General features: G+C 42.6%; 2 protein-coding genes across 2 annotated transcripts in view; one reads left to right on the forward strand and one right to left on the reverse strand.

Moving 5' to 3' along the window:
* LOC134573755 (zinc finger protein 850-like) overlaps nucleotides 1-19,330 on the reverse strand; it is a 788,930-nt gene that overhangs the window by 272,053 nt on the left and 497,547 nt on the right. The window lies entirely within an intron of this gene.
* Nucleotides 6,193-19,330, forward strand: part of KPNA1 (karyopherin subunit alpha 1) — a 57,581-nt gene continuing 44,443 nt past the window's right edge. Inside the window, exon 1 of the mRNA XM_063446191.1 lies at nucleotides 6,193-6,368. The gene's annotated coding sequence lies outside the window, so the exon portion shown is untranslated. The remainder of the gene's footprint in view (nucleotides 6,369-19,330) is intronic.

Genomic DNA, 19,330 nt, shown 5'->3' on the forward strand with positions numbered 1-19,330 from the left:
CTGTCAAGGTTCCTAAACTAAGTAAATAGATTGAAAGTTAAAGTGTGTGGTTTTGGGGACGATCAGAATCCGTACACAGAATCTGTGAATATCTTGGAAGATCTGGTCATCAAATTTATTAGAGATGGTGAGTAAAAGTTATCAGCCATGCCAAACCTGTAGCCCCATCAAATAATTTAATAGTCTTTGAGGCGTTTTACATTCGCTCCTATTGTGACTGTGTAAACCAGTGGTAGTCAACCTTTTTTTACCTACCGCCCACTAATGCATCTTTTTGGTTGAAAAAATTTCCTTACCGCCCACCAGTTTTCGCGCAAATGCAGATTTTTTTTAGAAAGGAGGGTGTTTTACAAAAAATAAATGTACGTACATTTATCTTTTTATTTCTACTTAATGCAGGTTTATAAGGTTTTTAACTTTATAAAGTTTAATGAGAAAACTGAAATTACCTTTACTAGTGATTAATGAGATCCTTGAGGTTGATGCTGAGAGACTAAATATTTGATATCTGGTTCGATTTTCGTAAGGAACAAACAAAGGTCTCTTTCAGTGATATTCAGACGACTTCTCTGTTTGCGCATATGATTTCTCATTTGTGCGTCAGCTCCTCTCCTCTCCCTCCTCAATTCCCCTCCCCACCTTTTTTTTTCCCTTTTTTCTATTTTTTAACCTTCCTTGTAGCAATGCCCAGTAGGAAGGCTGAGCTAGGTAGCCCACTTACTATATAGTCCACTATAACAGACAGACACACGACACATACACACACACGACACAGACAGACACACATACAGACACACACACACACACATTATATTTAAGTCACCCTCCTGTTTCCTACCTTTTAGATTCAGGAGGGTGACTTTCCCTGTGGTCCAGTGGTGGCTCAGGTGGATGGGAGTCAGAGTTCCCACTCTGACTCCCTGGTCTTCCTCCCGCGTGGCTCTCAGTGTTAGCTGGGAGGAGTGACGTGCAGTCACTTCCTCCCAGCTCTGCGATGTCATCACAGGGGGCCCGGTTGCGCTGTTAAAGCGCCCAGCGCTGACCGGGCCCCCCTCACAATCCACATCCATCGGGTGGCCCTGACAGCATGGGCCACCCGATGGACCCCTCCATATGCGGCCCCGGCGGTTTGCCGCGCGGGCCGGGGCCGCAAATTGTCACGGCAGTACCCAGTCGCAGGGGTACCGCCGGCTCGCACCCGCCCGGTCGTCAAAACCTGGAAATCCCTACCGCCCACCTGAAATCCTAAAACGCCCACTAGTGGGCGGTAGGGACCAGGTTGACGACCCATGGTGTAAACTGACCATTAAACGTTAGCTTCATCCTTTGTCACGTGACCTGGCGGTGTCTCTAAAGCTACACTATTGGGGATGAATTATGGCCGGTGTGTGCAGTGAGCACATAAAATGAAGGAGTGAAAATGAACTAGAAATAACGAAAATCATAAGTGAAATAAATGGGCAGCAGGGCCGTACTGGCCTACCAGGATACAGGGAAATTTCCCGGTGGGCCATCGGCACCTGGGGCCGAGCAGACAGCAGGGTGTGCTGCCGGTCCGCAGGGGGACACAGGAAGCACCTCTAGTGAGTGTCTGTCACAAGGAAGCAATGTAAACACTGCCTTTTCTCTCAAGTCAGTGTTTACATTGAAAAGCCTGCAGGGAAATGCTATAGACACCAGAACCACTACATTAAGCTGTGTGTGCGTGCATGCTAGTGAGTGAGCTTGATTGCATGTGTGTGTGCCTGCCTGCTAGTGAGTGAGCTTGTGTTATGTCAGTGAGACTGTTTGTCTATGAGGCTGTGTGTCAGTGAGATTGTCTGTGTGTGAGTATGCTTATTGTATATTTAAACGCTTTACTCTGAAAGGACCAATATTTTATATTAGAAAATGCAATATATATTTGAGATTGTCTTGCGCCCGGCCATACTTTTTCCACCTGCACTGTGAATGTTTACATGGTGTGTTCAATAAAAACATGGCAACATTTCATTCTTTGTGTGTTATTAGTTTAAGCAGACTGTGATTGTCTATTGTTGTGACTTAGATGATCATCAGATCACATTTTATGACCAATTTGTGCAGAAATCCATATCATTCCAAAGGGTTCACATACTTTTTCTTGCAACTGTATATATATATATATATATATATATATCTCAATCATCTGGGGTGGCAAGACATAGCTTTACATATTACATGCGACAATATATGGCACAATGACTTATGGGGCTGCTTTGTATCCCCAGTCCAGTCCTGACCGCCAGCTCAAAGGAACGCCAAGGTCACGCACTCAACGTGCGTTGCAACCGTCACCGGGTTCATCAGGAGGACAGTTTGTTTAGAGGGTATTGCCGGCTTCTGGTCTGCTCTGAAGCCCTGTCGGGGTATTCATTGGCTACAAGCATCAGCTTACCGCTCTCCGCCATTGACTGCGATTCTGTGCAGGGAAAGTTGCTGATGACACATCCTATGGTTAATCTCCATGTGTGCAGCGTTTAATAGGCAAACGCTGCACATACAGACTCCAGGCACCATGACCACTTCAAAACACTAAATGGCGCCTTGAGTAACCCTTTAACGTACAGAGCCTTTCTTTCTTTGTGTGAGAGATATGAGAGTTCGTAGTATTTAATTGAATGGTCGCTGCCCTCAGCCTTCCTACCAGATGCCCTTACATAGTTACATAGGTGTTTAGGTTTAAAAAAGACTAAAGTTCAACCTTAAAGCCCCTTCTTTTATGCTGTTGTCATAGCCAATTCCAGTTATGCCACAAAAAGGGTGGGGGGTGGGGGGAATCCTTCTTGAATCCATAATGGCATTCCAATTTCTCTTTGGATCATCAACCTGTTTACATACATTTTAAGCCCATTGAACACAAAGTATCTTTGAATACAACACTAAGTAAAGGAAATAATTCTACTCAAAAACCCCAACTACAATAAATCCACCACTGGGGAGGTGGAGAGGATTTTATTTTATTTTTAACTCTGCACAGTACAGCCCCCCAATGAAAAAAAATGTGACTTGGTGCCCCATGAAGAGAAAAATGCAAGAGTCAGCTTACAAAATCTTATTACAGTGGTATAGAACCCCGCAGGTTTTACAAGCAATTGAACCTTCACGGTAACTGCTGGAGATACCGGGCGGTACTTATGGTGGGATTGTCCCAAGTTAGTACCCTTCACAGAAGGAGTTCCTGACATGCTTAAAACGATTAATAACAAACCTTTACCCTGCTTACCAGCCCCCTTCTTGCTTCACCACACTACTTCTACAACCTTTGTCTATAAAAATAAAAAATCGATGTCCGTTTGTATACCTGAAATTGCAAACATACCTGATCCCTTTATTTGGCGATATCCACATCAGCTCTCCATGTGACCACCAGGATAGAGGATAGAGAGCAATGGAGGAGCTAATATATACTAGGATTTTGGCTCATTGGGTCGTGATGATAGAAACTAACAACTTTCAGGTGCTCTGGGACTATCATCCCTCAAAGCGTTAGACTGGTATTCTACTACCACATACTCATGGTATTCCTTTACACCGCCCTCCGACATTTTTTCTACTCTCTCCTCTTCCTTCTTATCCTCATTGAAAGTTTCTCCAACATAAATTCCATAAAAGTGATGTGGTGGTAGCATGAGACGGAGTCTACAACCCACACAAGTGGATCAGGTAGTGCAGCTCATCCAGGATGGCACATCAATGCAAGCTGTGGAAAGAAGGTTTGCTGTGTCTGTCAGCGTAGTGTCCAGAGCATGGAGGCGCTACCAGGAGACAGGCCAGTACATCAGGAGACGTGGAGGAGGCCGCAGGAGGACAACAACCCAGCAGCAGGACCGCTACCGCCACCTTTGTGCAAGGAGGAACAGGAGGAGCACTGCCAGAGCCCTGCAAAATGACCTCCAGCAGGCCACAAATGTGCATGTGTCTGCTCAAACGGTCAGAAACAGACTCCATGAGGGTGGTATGAGGGCCCGACGTCCACAGGTGGGGGTTGAGCTTACAGCCCAACACCGTGCAGGACGTTTGGCATTTGCCAGAGAACACCAAGATTGGCAAATTCGCTACTGGCGCCCTGTGCTCTTCACAGATGAAAGCAGGTTCACACTGAGCACATGTGACAGACGTGACAGAGTCTGGAGATGCTGTGGAGAACGTTCTGCTGCCTGCAACATCCTCCAGCATGACCGGTTTGGCAGTGGGTCAGTAATGGTGTGGGGTGGCATTTCTATGGGGGGCCGCACAGCCCTCCATGTGCTCACCAGAGGTAGCCTGACTGCCATTAGGTACTGAGATGAGATCCTCAGACCCCTTGTGAGACCATATGCTGGTGTGGTTGGCCCTGGGTTCCTCCTAATGCAAGACAATGCAAGACCTCATGTGGCTGGAGTGTGTCAGCAGTTCCTGCAAGACGATGGCATTGATGCTATGGACTGGCCTGCCCGTTCCCCAGACCTGAATCCAATTGAGCACATCTGGGACATCATGTCTCGCTCCATCCACCAATGTCACGTTGCACCACAGACTGTCCAGGAGTTGTCAGATTCTTTAATCCAGGTCTGGGAGGAGATCCCTCAGGAGACCATCCACCACCTCATCAGGAGCATGCACAGGCGTTGTAGGGAGGTCATACAGGCACGTGGAGGCCACACACACTACTGAGCCTCATTTCGACTTGTTTTAAGGACATTACATCAAAGTTGGATCAGCCTGTAGTGTGTTTTTCCACTTCCAAATCTTTGACTCCAAATCCAGACCTCCATGGGTTGAAAAATTTGATTTCTGTTTTTTTTTTATTTTTGTGTGATTTTGTTGTCAGCACTTTCAACTATGTAAAGAACAAAGTATTTCAGAAGAATATTTAATTCATTCAGATCTAGGATGTGTTATTTTTGTGTTGCCTTTATTTTTTTTGAGCAGTGTATTTCTAAAGTAATGGTACTCAAAACTGCTATAGCAATCTTTATCAATCTCTGGAATGCTAATGTAATGCTAACAGTGACATGGTACAGAGTCCATTCACTCCCACCTCCTCTCTAACTGTAGGAATGGTATCACTCACTGAAACCTTCTTTTACAGTTTGGAAGCAGGGCTTAGCTGCCATTTTCAGCAAACTTTGCAGGCATTATATTAGTGACCAGTGGCTTCTGACAGATAACTTGTTGCTCTCAGTCTGGTAATCGTAACTAGAGTTTAAATGAGGGAGAGAGGGGCTTTAAGGACTAAGTTTCATTCTTAAAAATACATGAAAATAAAAACATTGTTAAATCGAATCTGGTAGTGAAGTGTTGCCAGTAGCAGCCAGAAAATAATGTAACCCTGTAGGCTGGCATACTTCCCAACACAGGTATGAAATCGAGATAAGGGTGAAACGTTTTCTCTGGTCATTCCACAGAATGCAGCAACAATCAAAGTTAAAGAAACACTTCTACACATAAAGTATGACCTACTATCCCCTCTTCTCAATGAGCTGTACCGCAGCTTGGCGAGAAGCAATGAAATGCTGCGCATACGCGCAGGCACACGCAGCTCCAGCGCAGCGACTTCTCAATGAGAACCCTCTGATTGGTGTATTTCTCAGCACAGACTGCAAGTCAATGTGGGGAAAAGAGGGAGGAGCTTGCAAAGGCTGCAGACAGCAGTTCTGCAGCTTTTGCATGCTGATTTTATATCTAAACCAAAAAAAAAACCATGCATGTATTTAGATATTCCCCCGACCCCAAACTACATGCATGTTTTCTGGCGGGTGTATCTACCAAAATGTTTATAAATGCCATGGGGTGTTCCTTTCCTCTGACTCTCTGAACCTGTCTCAGTATTTAGAGAATATCCATGGTAAATATTAAAACACAGCAGTTTATTTCCCCCATTAATGTCTATGGGCATTGTTTTTGCCTTTCTGTATAGTATATCCAGATAATTGTGTAATTTATGGCTGTAACCTGCAGGTATTAGATAATATATGTAGTTATTACACCCTGGATTATACCATATTAATATGATTTGCACTCAGGGTAAGACTGTGTATTACTGTATTTATTATTAGTGTATTTATCATTAGTGCTCTATTTATTTAGGAGTGCTGCCCGCAGTGGGCCTGCAGTGAGTACCAAGATGGCCGCCCGGCCGCTATGCATGGCATCACAGGGAGGAGTAAGATGGCCGCCGGTTACGGAAGCCGCCGTGTGTCAGTGTCGGACGCGCAGTTACCAGAACTCTCCATAGCCGCGCAGTGCGCATGCTCAGTGTCTTCACACGCAGGACGAATACCGGCTCCAGCGACGGAGAGGGCCTCACACCGAGCGGACAGCACAGCAGCACACCCCGGGCAGCCAGAGCAGCAGGCCGCAGCCGGGTGAGCGGGGAGACCCGGAGCGGGGCCGGCAGGGAGGGGTCACTACAGCCAGCTGGGCCCCCGGGGGCCCCGAGACACGCACAACGACGGGTTAACTACTACCCCGGCACTCACAGGGTTAATACATCACAGGGTTACTGTATCCGGCACTCACAGGGTTAATACATCACAGGGTTACTGTATCCGGCACTCACAGGGTTACTGTATCTGGCACTCACAGGGTTACTGTATCCGGCACTCACAGGGTTAATACATCACAGGGTTACTGTATCCGGCACTCCCAGGGTTAACACATCACAGGGTTACTGTATCTGTCACTCACAGGGTTACTGTATCTGGCACTCACAGGGTTACTGTATCCGGCACTCCCAGGGTTAACACATCACAGGGTTACTGTATCTGTCACTCACAGGGTTACTGTATCTGGCACTCACAGGGTTACTGTATCCGGCACTCACAGGGTTAATACATCACAGGGTTACTGTATCCGGCACTCCCAGGGTTAACACATCACAGGGTTACTGTATCTGTCACTCACAGGGTTACTGTATCTGTCACTCACAGGGTTACTGTATCCGGCACTCACAGGGTTAATACATCACAGGGTTACTGTATCCGGCACTCACAGGGTTAACACATCACAGGGTTACTGTATCTGTCACTCACAGGGTTACTGTATCTGTCACTCACAGGGTTACTGTATCTGTCACTCACAGGGTTACTGTATCTGTCACTCACAGGGTTACTGTATCTGTCACTCACAGGGTTACTGTATCCGGCACTCACAGGGTTAATACATCACAGGGTTACTGTATCCGGCACTCACAGGGTTAATACAACACAGGGTTACTGTATCCGGCACTCACAGGGTTAATACATCACAGGGTTACTGTGTCCAGCCCTCACAGGGTTAATACATCACAGGGTTACTGTATCCGGCACTCACAGGGTTAATACATCACAGGGTTAATATATCCGGCAATCACAGGATTTGTTTATCACAGGGTTAATATATCCAGCACTCACAGGGTTAATACATCACAGGGTTACTGTATCCGGCAATCTCAGTGTAAATATATCACATGGTTACTGTGTCCTGTACTCACAGGGTTAATATATCCGGCACTCACAGGGTTTGTATATCACAGGGTTAATATATCCAGCACTCACAGGGTTAATACATCACAGGGTTACTGTATCCGGCACTCACAGGGTTTGTATATCACAGGGTTAATATATCCAGCACTCACAGGGTTAATACATCACAAGGTTACTGTATCCGACACACAGGGTTAATATATAACAGGGTAAATATATCTGGGCTAGTGCCCGGCGCTCACAGGGTTAATATGTTAAATATTTATTTACACACGTTTCACATGCTCTAGTCGAGTGTATTTTTAATTTGTGTGTGTGTGTATATATATATATACTCTTTAAATCTCCATGAATGAAACGTTTGCTGTTATTGTCACTTACATAAATAAGTGGGGCTTTTATCATTTTTCATCTCACTATAAAAAATAAATCTATAACTACATATATAATTGTTATTTATGGCTGTCATAGCACACTCATGCTGAACTCTCTAACAACGTTGGGCTGTCTCAGTACGTCCCAGCTATACTGGGGTTTAACGTTTTGGGCATACTGACATGTCCTGCCGGTTTTATTCCCTGCTCACACCGTGGAGTCCCAGGTATCAATCAATACCTGGGGATTACCTCTTATCTGTGACCATTTTAGTGGCACTGACAGATAAGCTGCATGCAAAGGCTATAAAAATGCACTTAATTGCTTGTGTGAAGGTCGCAGTGTGAGCAGGGTTAAACACTATACTGTCTATGTATATATAATTTCTTTTCATTCTATGTCAAGCCTTTTGTGAGAAATATGTAGAGTGGAATAATGGCAAGTATTTATTATTATTATTACTATTATTTTATTTTTTTTATAAATATTGTGTTAAATAATTCAGCTTACTTACCTTATTTCCAGCAGTACCTATGTGGCACTTTGCTCTGCCCCCTCTAATGTCATGATGTCACAATTCAATGCTTCTTATTTAGAAGCATTGTGGACACAAGACGCACGCGCAGCTCTCGATGTGATCCGCCAATGACATTTCTACGAGAAGCCCAGTGCCTCTGACATAAACACACTATGTGCGCTGATGACATGGTAAGCGAGCCAGAACCTTACAGTGCCGGCTCTCAGATTTGGCAGGCTCAAGGCTTGGCTTGAAGCAGCGTTTTCAAACCTTCATACAGCTGATCGAGATTGCGTTGTATGATCGGAGAAGGGGGATCATATTTAAGGCACTATAAAAATAAGATAACATTTTAGTGGATGCAGTGTTTTTTTAACCCCTTCAGGATGGAGTCAATAGTGCACGTTCTGATCAAAACAAAACGTAAACAAAAACTGGAATTTGCGCTATATGTCTGTTCACCCGTAGTTCCCCTCTTTCAAATTATATGCACCCACACTTATCATATATCATTTTGTTCAGGAGAAACAGGGCTTTAATCTATCATTAACTATTCATATATGGAACATAATTCCTTATGAATAAAATTAAAAAAAAATGTGAGAAAATAAGTTTTTTTTTTTTATAATTTACATTTCCGTCTGACATTTTTACTGTGAATGTCATAACACTGTTAGGTTTTACTGCAAAAAAATGCACATATTTGTAATCAGCGATGTCTCACGAGTACAACAGTACCCCCCATTAACAGGTTTTATGTTGTTTTGGAAAGTTACAGGGTCAAATATAGAACATTCCATTTTCAAATTGAAATTTTCCAGATTAGTAATGTTACCTTTGAGACGGTGTGGTAGCCCAGGAATGAGCATTACCCCCATAATGGTATAGCATTTGAAAAAGTAGACAAGCCAAGGTATTGAAAGTGGGGTATGTTTAGTCTTTTTTAGTAGCTACTTAGTCACAAACACTGGCCAAAGTTAGCGTTCATATTTGTTTTTGTGTGAAAAAAGCAAAAAACGAATATTTGGCCAGTGTTTGTGACTGTGGCTACTAAGAAAGACTGGACATACCCCACTTGCAATACCTCGGGTTGTCTACTTTTGCAAATGGTATGCCATCATGGGGGTAATTCTCATTCCTGGGCTACCATACACTCTCAAAGGCAACATAACCAATCTGGCAAATTTCAATGTGAAAAAAAGGAAATGCAAGCCTTATATGTGACTCTCTAACTTTCCAAAACACCATAAAACCTGTACATGGGGGGTACTGTTATTCTCGGGAGACTTCACTAAACACAAATATTAGTGTTTTAAAACAGTAAAACATATTACAACAATAATATAGACCATAAAAGTGCCGTTCGCTTGTAAAAAATGCGAAAAACGTCACTTTTACTTAAAATATCATCGTTGTAATACAATTTACCAGTTTGAAACACTAATATTTGAGTTCAGCGAAGTCTCCCGAGTAAAACAGTACCCCCTATGTACAGGTTTTATGGTGTCTTGGAGAGTTACAGGGTCAAATATAGTGCTTGCGAATTAAATTCTCTGCACTTTCTCCCTGTGTTGTCAGGCATGTCAATCAAATTTTAATTAATCAAATCACATAATTACGTTAAAAGATTATTTAAATATACACGTAGAATTTTAATGTATATGCATTTATAGCTATTTAAATTCTACGTGTATACTAATGTAATCTTTTATGTAATTATATGTATTTATCTATATATATTTGCGGTTATTTGTATTTTATATATATATAGAATGTCATTCTAAGTGTATTTTGTTATCGATATATATATATATATATATATATATATATATAGAATATCGGATGTCCCGCACTCAATTTTCCGGTCTTGTGCTTGCCTCGGTGCTGCCTCAGCCGTTAACGTAAACAAAATAGAAAGGAGTGCACTCGAGAGGGCTTTTTTGAAAAAATCAATGAAGTTTATTTTGCAAACGTGCAAACATTCAGAAACGATCAAGTCGACGTTTCAGTCCACGAAGGACTTTTATCAAGACAGTGAATAGCGGGAAAAATAGTGATTTAAATACGGTAGAGCAGAGTTTTGATTGGAGAGTGAACTATACGAAAGAGAGGTTGTGACGCAATCAGTGCTATGTCAGAGGTCAGAAAACGTTATCTCAAAGTAGAGAGATTAACCCTGTGGAGTGTGCATAGTGAATGGAAAGTAAACAAATGGATTGCCGAGATGTGGGAATTCCCATACTCGAACATCCTTAAAATACAAGGAAGATCTATAGAAAAAGGAGGAAAAAGGTGCCACCCTAACATACAGATCTAATAAGAGATCTAAAAAGTAAATATATATAAACCAACGTAGTAGATATCAGTAAGGGTAGCAGACCAATCCCATAAAAGGATTCAAGGACCTAGAGAAATGCAGTCATCAATATCGAGTAACATATACGCAGTATACAACAGGCTTGGGTTACATAGTCTGTAAACACTAAAAAGAAAGAAACAAACAAAAAAGGTTACTGTGTTATCCTGATAAGGCTATTTGAACCGGCAACAAATGAACACAACATTATCTTTTTAAAATAAAGCAATTCAACGGATTGATCTCATTTAGTCCCCCTGGAGACAAAGTCCCCAGTGTAAAAATCCAAAAGGCTTCTCTCTGGAGAAGCAATGTGTCTCTGTCACCCCCCCTCACCGGGGTCGGAACATGTTCAATGCCCATAAATTTCAAGGTTGGTAGTGAATGTCCCATCTCGAGAAAATGTTTGGCTATAGGAGTAGATGCAATGCCACTGGAGAGTGCTATTCTGATAGTTGACCTGTGTCCTCTCATTCGTTCCCTTAAGTCATTAGACGTTTTCCCAATGTACATAAGGCCACAGGGGCATGTGATCCGATAAACGACATGTGTTGTAGTACAGGTAATCCGTTGTCGTATCTTATATTCTTTGCCAGAATGGGGGTGAAAAAAAGATTTTCCGGGTGTCATGTTGTTGCAAGCTGTGCATTTTAAGCAGCGAAAGCAGCCAGGATTCTGTTGTGTATGTTGACCCGGGGTTTGTATATCTGTATGGACCAGATAGTCCCTTAAATTCTTATTTCTCCTATAGCTTATCATAGGACTTTGCTGGAATATCACAGGTAATGTTTTGTCTTTTCGGAGTACTTCCCAATTATTCCGTAGCTTTTCAGATATATCCCTAGATTGTGAGTGATAAGTTTGGGGAAAGGTTAGTCTTGTTTGTGTGTTCTTTGCCGTAGGTCCATCTGTATATATTTGTAATGCCTTAGAGTATGCCTTTTCCAATATAAATCTTGAGTATCCTCTTTGGGTGAATTTTTCAAACATCTCTTGTACCTGTGAAGCAGCCTTAATGGAGTCCGAATTATTCCTCAGTACCCTGATGAACTGGGATACCGGGAGAGATTTGATAAGGTTAGGAGGATGATGACTGGTGGCGTGTAATAACGTGTTACGATCAGTCTTCTTCGTAAACAGAGTGTAGCCCAGTTTGTTGTTTTCAATGTAAATCCGAAGATCCAAAAAGTCCATCTGTTTGTTGTCAATTTGATATGTTAGTCTAACAGGTGAGTCAAGCTGATTGAGTGACTGTAACATATCAAGTAATGTTTGTTCTTCCCCAGACCAGATAATGAAGATGTCGTCGATATATCTGAAATACTTCAAAATATATTGGCCGTATTCTTGTAGGATGTATCGCTGTTCATAGACATGCATATATGCATTCGCATACATAGGTGCCATAGGGGCACCCATAGAGGTCCCCGAGATTTGAATGTAGAAAGACTTCTCAAATCTGAAGTAGTTGAGTGTGAGACATAGTTCCAGTAGTTCAAGGATATATTCAATTGGAGGCTCAATTTTCTCTTGATGTTGTGATAGTACTTGTTGCATAGCAAATATTCCCTCTTCATGGGGAATGATGGTATATAGACTACTTACATCAATAGCCACCAAGAAGACCCCTTGTGGAGGGAGTTCAATGGATCTCAAAGTAGTTATAACCTGTGCAGAGTCCTTCACATAAGTCGGTAATGACATTATTGGTTTCTTGAATTTGGTGTCTAACCATTTTCCAATGGGTTCCAAAAGGCCGCCAATTGCAGACACAATTGGTCGGCCTGGTGGGTGCTTCAAGTTTTTATGGACCTTCGGCAGTGTATAAATGATCGGGCACCTCGGGTGGGTTTCAAATAAGTACTCAAACTCGGCAGTAGTGAGGAAGCCTGATTCCAAGCCCCTCTGTAGTGTCTGTTGAATGGTCTTACTGAATTCATTCACTGGGTCTACAAGAGTATACTCATAGACCCTCGTATCCGATAACTGTTTGAGGATTTCTGCCCTATAGTCTTCATATTGTAGAATGACTAGTGCACCACCCTTGTCCGCTGGCCGTATAATAATTGACATGTCATTAGCCAAACTTTGTAGAGCCTCTCTTTCGCTTTTGGAAATGTTGGATCTGGACTGTCTTTTATTCATCAGTGCTTCTGTTGTATCAGTTTTAAGCATTTGAGAGAAAGTTTTAAGTGTGGTATTAGAGGTAATGGGGTCAAATGAGCTTCGCAACTTGAATCGTTCAATTTCCACCTCTTTGGTTTGTTGTTGCCGATTAGAATTTTTGAAATATATATATATATATATATATTAACAAAATACAGTTAGAATGAAATTACATATGCATATATAATTTATATTAAATTTTGTTTCAATATTTTATTTATTTTATTATTTTATTTATTTATTATTTTAATTATACGTATTTATATATAATATATATATGTACATCTATTAAATATATAATATATATAAATATATATGTAACGTCATTCTAAGTGTATTTTAATATTAATATATGTACTTATATTAATATTAAAATACACTTTGTATGACGTTACATATATATAATATGTATATATATTATATATATATATATATATATATATATATATAAAAATATATTTAATTTATTTTTAAACATGTTTATTTTATTTTTTTTACACCTCCTACCAGCAGGGGGACTGTCTGATATTTCAAACAGTCCCCCTGCTGGCAGATCCATAGCCAGCTATAGGGGGCCATGTGATCACTCTTTGAGAGCGATCACATGGCCCCCGGGGGCCTCATTTGCTGGAAGGGGGCTGCCTGGGCTCTCAGGCAGCCCCCCAGAAGAGGATCGCGGCGGAGGTAAGTACACCTCTCTTCCTGGGGGCTTAAGCCGTTACGGCGTACCATGCCGTCGCAACGGCTTTAAAGCCCATTTAATACGTGACGGCATGGTACGTCGTAACGGCGTTAAGGGGTTAAATCCCTACTGACAGCTGGAAACCCAGGTATCAATGGATACCTAGTGCTCCCCTTTGTCAGCAGGGACATTTTTTGTTCCCAGACGGACTGAGCTGTATGCAAAGCTGGATAGAGCCCTTTAAATTCATTCAGAACGCCATGGCTGAGACTCCCTGGGTCTGAATTGACTCTGACAAGGTCTCCCTGCATGTCCCCAGGCTGATTGTGATCGGTGCTGGGCTTTGCCAGCTGTGCAGCACCAAACACAGCACAGTCGTCTGGGAAATGTTTCATTCAGTACTACAGGAAAACAAATTGTAAATGGCAGCAATGCAATACTATTTTAAAGGGACACTATAGTCACCTGAACAACTTTATCTTAATGAAGCAGTTTTGGTGTATAGAACATGCCCCATGCAGCGTCACTGCTCTATCCTCTGCCATTTAGGAGTTAAATCCCTTTGTTTATGAACCCTAGTCACACCTCCCTGCATGCGACTTGCACAGCCTTCCATAAACACTTCCTGTAAAGAGAGCCCTATTTAGGCTTTCTTTATTGCAAGTTCTGTTTAATTAATATTTTCTTATCCCCTGCTATGTTAATAGCTTGCTATACCCTGCAAGAACCTCCTGTATGTGATTAAAGTTCAATTTAGAGATTGAGATACAATTATTTAAGGTAAATTACATCTGTTTGAAAGTGAAACCAGTTTTTTTTTTCCTGCAAGCTGTGTCAATCATAACCAGGGGAGGTGTGGGTAGGGCTGCATAAACAGAAACAAAGTGAATTAAAGCGGCACTGTCATGCCGAACTTACCTTTCCTCAATCTCTTCCTCTTCTCCCCCTCTCTCAGGATCTGTTCTTCTTTTCTTCCTGTCTTCTTTAGTTTTCTTTAAAATCATAAGACAAAGTAGGGACTCTTTGTCTTATGGAGGATTTCTCCGCTTGACCAGCTCTGACCAGCGGAGGAGCAAAGTGTGCTTCATTTCCGCTGGTCAGAGCAATTTTCCCATGATCCCTAGCTTTCCTCCCTGTTCCCACAATGCTTCCTGTCAGTATTGCCGAACGTCCTGTCACTTAGACAGAACGCCGGCAAAACTGCCGAATTGCATCCTAACTGAATGAGCACTGTTTCTCCATTGGTGTTAGGATGCAATTCGGTACTTTGATCGTATCGGAATTTCATTCTAATGAATGAAACTCCGATCCTATTCATTGCTGTGGCTGCATCTTGCAGCCGCTTAGTAGATAACTCCCTAATTCCCACGGTATCAGGGAGCTATCTACTAAAAGGCTGAAATACCTAAATTGGTCTTTCAGCCAACTTTACTAATACTAAGTAAAGGTTACTTAGTATTAGTAAATAATATGCCCCTACTCGCTATACCGCGAGTAGGGGCATGTCTAGTAAGCAGTGAGCAGCCTGTGGAGGGCACGCCGCGTACTGAGCTCCGCAGGGCGGGTCAAGGCTTATAAAGCCTTGCCCCGCCCTGCTATTAGGCTTAGAACACACTGATTGGTTGGTGGAGGGGTGGGGGTCAGGGGGGGAGGACAGTAGGTCCCCCCCCCCCCTTATTATTTTATCAGGGCCCCCACCCACCGCTCAGGGGTGGGGGCCAGGGGGGGCGGACAGTCGGTCCCCCCCTTATTGTTTTATCAGGGCCCCCACCCACCGCTCAGGAGTGGGGGCCAGGACAGTAGGTCCCCCCCGTCCCGTGTCCCCCCCCCCCCCCTTATTACCATTTTTTTTTTTACAGTGAACAGTCACTGTTTAGTGGACATGCCCTAGTTGCGGTATAGCGAGTAGGGGCATTGGGGAGATTTAAATCTCCCTTGTGCTATTATGGGGGTCATATTGACCCCCATAGAGTGAGGGGGGCACCTGGGGGGCTTATGAAGTGGTGGGGAGCTCTGCTCCCTGCCGCTTCTATAGTTACATATTACAAGGAGGGAGCTGCACGCCGGTAGCTCCCTCCTTGTAATAAACTGAACGAACAAACGAACACTGATATTCAGTGTTAGTTTGTTCATCTGATTTTTTTTCTATTCATTCATTCATCTGTCTGATGAATGAATAGAGGAAATTCCTGTTCGCATGTCCAGGTGTTTCACTGGGCATGTGCGGGAATCTTACATTCTGTGTAGTGTGGGTAGATGACGTGTCCCACAGGAACTTCACCTACCCACACAAAGATGGCGGCGCCCTGAATATAGATCGGGGCAGAAGATAAAGAATAAAAAATAGGTAATGTGGGGGGCTTAGGGGCATTTGGTGGTGACTAGGGGGTCGATTGGATGTAGTGGAGGCGGGAGGGGGGTTAAAAAAAAAAACGGGATTCGGCATGACAGTGCCGCTTTAACTTCTAAATGACAGTGAATCGAGCAGTGAAATTGCAGGGGAATGATCTATACACTAAAACTGCTTTATTTAGCTAAAGTAATTTAGGTGACTATAGTGTTCCCTTAACTAGGAAATCCATCTGCTAATATCAGTACTGACATTAGCAGAGGGTTTCCTTAAAGGGACTCTCCAGTGCCAGGAACACACCCTGCAGTGCCCCCCTCCTACCCTCCATCCTATGTTGCTGAAGGTGTTAAAACCCCTTCAGTGACTTGCCTAAATCCAACGCCGATCTCCCTTGGCGCTTGGTCAGGCTCCGCCCTTGCTACTCCCCCGCCGGCGTCAGCGGGCGGGAGAGACCTAATGCAATGGCCGCGTACGCACATTAGACCTTCCCATTGGAAAGCATTATTCAATGCTTTCCTATGGGGATTCCAGCAACGCTGGAGGTCCTCATGCGTAGCGTGAGGACGTCCAGTGTCGTTTAAAACACTTCTCGTGTTCTGATAGACAGCCACTAGAGGAGGACTTAACCCTGCAAGGTAATTCTTGCAGTTTTAAAACCGGCAATTACACTTGCAGGGTTAAGGGTGGTGGGAGTTGGCACCCAGACCACTTCAATCGGCAGAAGTGGTCTGGGTGCTTTAAGTGTCCCTTTAAGGGGAGGGTTAGTGCTGGGTTTGAGTTAGGGATAGTGTAGGGTTACAGTTAGGGATATGGTTAGTGTATGGGTAGGCTTGGTATAGCGTTGGAAATTATTAACATTAACTACCAGAAATTACCGGTAAGTGAGATCCTTGATATAGGAGGCATTTAGCAATCAGTACTGATATGGCAATCTATTTTAAGTTCTTTTTCTATAATTGTACTGAATGTGTTAAACTTATTGTAAGCAAAAATCCCTAATTTTGGTCAATTATTGTTTATTACAATCCAATATCATGAGTAACAGACAGTAGCATAGGGCACACAGGTCCGCAATAATAAACTGTTTAAATTTTTTAGCCACGCAGGGCTATTGGATAATATCCTGTAATAAGTTTGGACCGTGAAAACGTAAAGAACAGAAAAGCAGCATTAGACAGAGTTCTTACCACAGTACCCTCGAACCCCAGAGAAACCGAAGTGTAACTGAGGTCAAGGCATTCGCGACTGGGCAGTCGCATGTCCCCTATCTCGGAACATGAAAAAGTGGTATTTATTCACACAAATAAAGAAAGGTACAATTTTATTCACACTTAATCTTGTGTTAGGTACACATGTTCAGGGTGGCACATAAGTACCTACCCATCCAGTACACAGATACACTGGATACATAAGATATATGGATGGGTAGGGACTTATGGGCCACCATGTAGAATACTAAAAAAAGCCCTTATATAATATAAGTATTCAACACGTAAATAATATGTATGGGGTATTTTAAAGGAACACTATCATGTATTCCTGACCCTATCGTGTTAAAAACACTATTGCAGCCCTCAGTGGCTGCCTACTAGACAGCCACTGGGGGCGCTTCCAGAATCTAAACTGACTTTTGGTCCGTTATCTGACACTGGACGTCCTCACGCTCTGTATGAGGACACCCAGTGTCAGATTTTTCCCCATATTAAAGCATTGATTCAATGCTTTCATATGGTGAGACTCTAATGCGCGCGCAGCACTTGCCCCGCATGCACATTAGGTCCCGTTTGTCGCGCAGCTTCGACCAATCGCTGAAGAGCATCGGCGCTGGGATAAGGTAAGTAAATAAAGAGGTTTTTAACCCTTTATTTACCAGGTAGGAGGGGGGCACGAGGGAGGCAGAGAGATCGGTAGTGCTAGAAATACAGCTTTGTATTCCTGGCACTACAGTATCCCTTTAAGGAGTTAAATAACATACATACAACCCCATCTACACATTGTGCTAGCAGATTTTAAAGATAAGAACCTTCTCCTCACCTGTCAATCAGTTCTCAGCCAGGAGAGCAATGAGTGAGTTGTTTAAGAAACCTTCTACAAACTGTACTTCTGCACATTGACACGGTAACTGCGGTGTATTTGCTGTTACATTACTCTGACAATGACCTTTTGCTAGAGATTGTATGAATGAAGTGACAGGCGTCTCTCTTTTCTTGCTTGAATGTGCACTGAATCTAGTGTGTCCTCAGTTATTGTGAACGAGTGCCCATAAGGAAATAGAATTTAGGCAGAAGTGGGTATTCCATATGTAGTACATCCACTCACTATGGAACATGCTGACGACGGCAGCGCGAGAGGAGATGTTATGGCTTGAAGGAACACTCCAAGTACAAAAACAACTTTGGGTGTTTTCTGATATCATTATGATTTAAACAACTATGTGATAATAAATGCATCTCTCAGGGGAAGATTTGCTATATAAGGCTCAGTCATGGTGTTAACCAATAGCATGGGGGTGTTTATCTGAGTGTGCTTAATGCATAATATTTATTAGTCATTAGTCAGACTGTAAATTACAGTAACAATTCTTAAATCTGTGGATGAAAAAATGATGGTTAGGGCCCCGAAAAAGCAACAGAAGAAAACAATCTTACAGATATAATAAATTGCACTAAAATGAGATGTGAATGTGTCGCTGTCCCTCTGTATTCTGCGGTGTTTCTGTTAATTAATATCCCCTAAATGCATTACGAACAAATTATAAAGGATTGAAAAACAATCAATCAAATCAGCACTTTTTGCTGCAGATTTGCAGTTCAGTTTTCAGTTTGCTAAAATGTATTCTTATACGGTGTGTTAAATACTATTAGTTTTTTTTCATTTTATTTTTGCTGCAAATGTGGTTTGTCCTCACTAGGAATTGGCTGAGCATGTAATCATTCCAAGCCAATCCTGTACTACATTAAATGAATAAATCACAGCCACGAGATGCACACAATCCGCAAAGCGTGGCATTCAAACCAAGATCACATGATATTATCGTTAATTCAAATGACTCATTTTATTGATGAAGAAAGGAGCCTGCCCTCAGAATAACACATATTGTCACACTCCTCCTATCAGGCTAGTCCATTTGCAATTACCTGATTGTACTCTAGTTCTCTGCCCAATTCCTGCCTTCTGTAGAGATTTGCAGGATAGATTGTTACTGATCCTATAAAATAGCCGTACACGTCGTCTGCCTTTAAATACCAGCGTCATTCTGACAGCCAGATCCTTTCATGCTTTTTGCATTGTAGCGTAACTGCTGTGGTTCGTGAGTTCTAATACAGCTTCTTCTGATATCCGAGATCCTGTATCCAGACACTTTGTCTTTTTTTTAATTTTTCTGTTGTTGCTTGTGCTGATAATTTGGCCTTGGCTT

This window comes from Pelobates fuscus, chromosome 1, assembly GCF_036172605.1.
Source record: "Pelobates fuscus isolate aPelFus1 chromosome 1, aPelFus1.pri, whole genome shotgun sequence".
In the NCBI taxonomy this organism is placed as follows: Eukaryota; Metazoa; Chordata; class Amphibia; order Anura; family Pelobatidae; genus Pelobates; species Pelobates fuscus.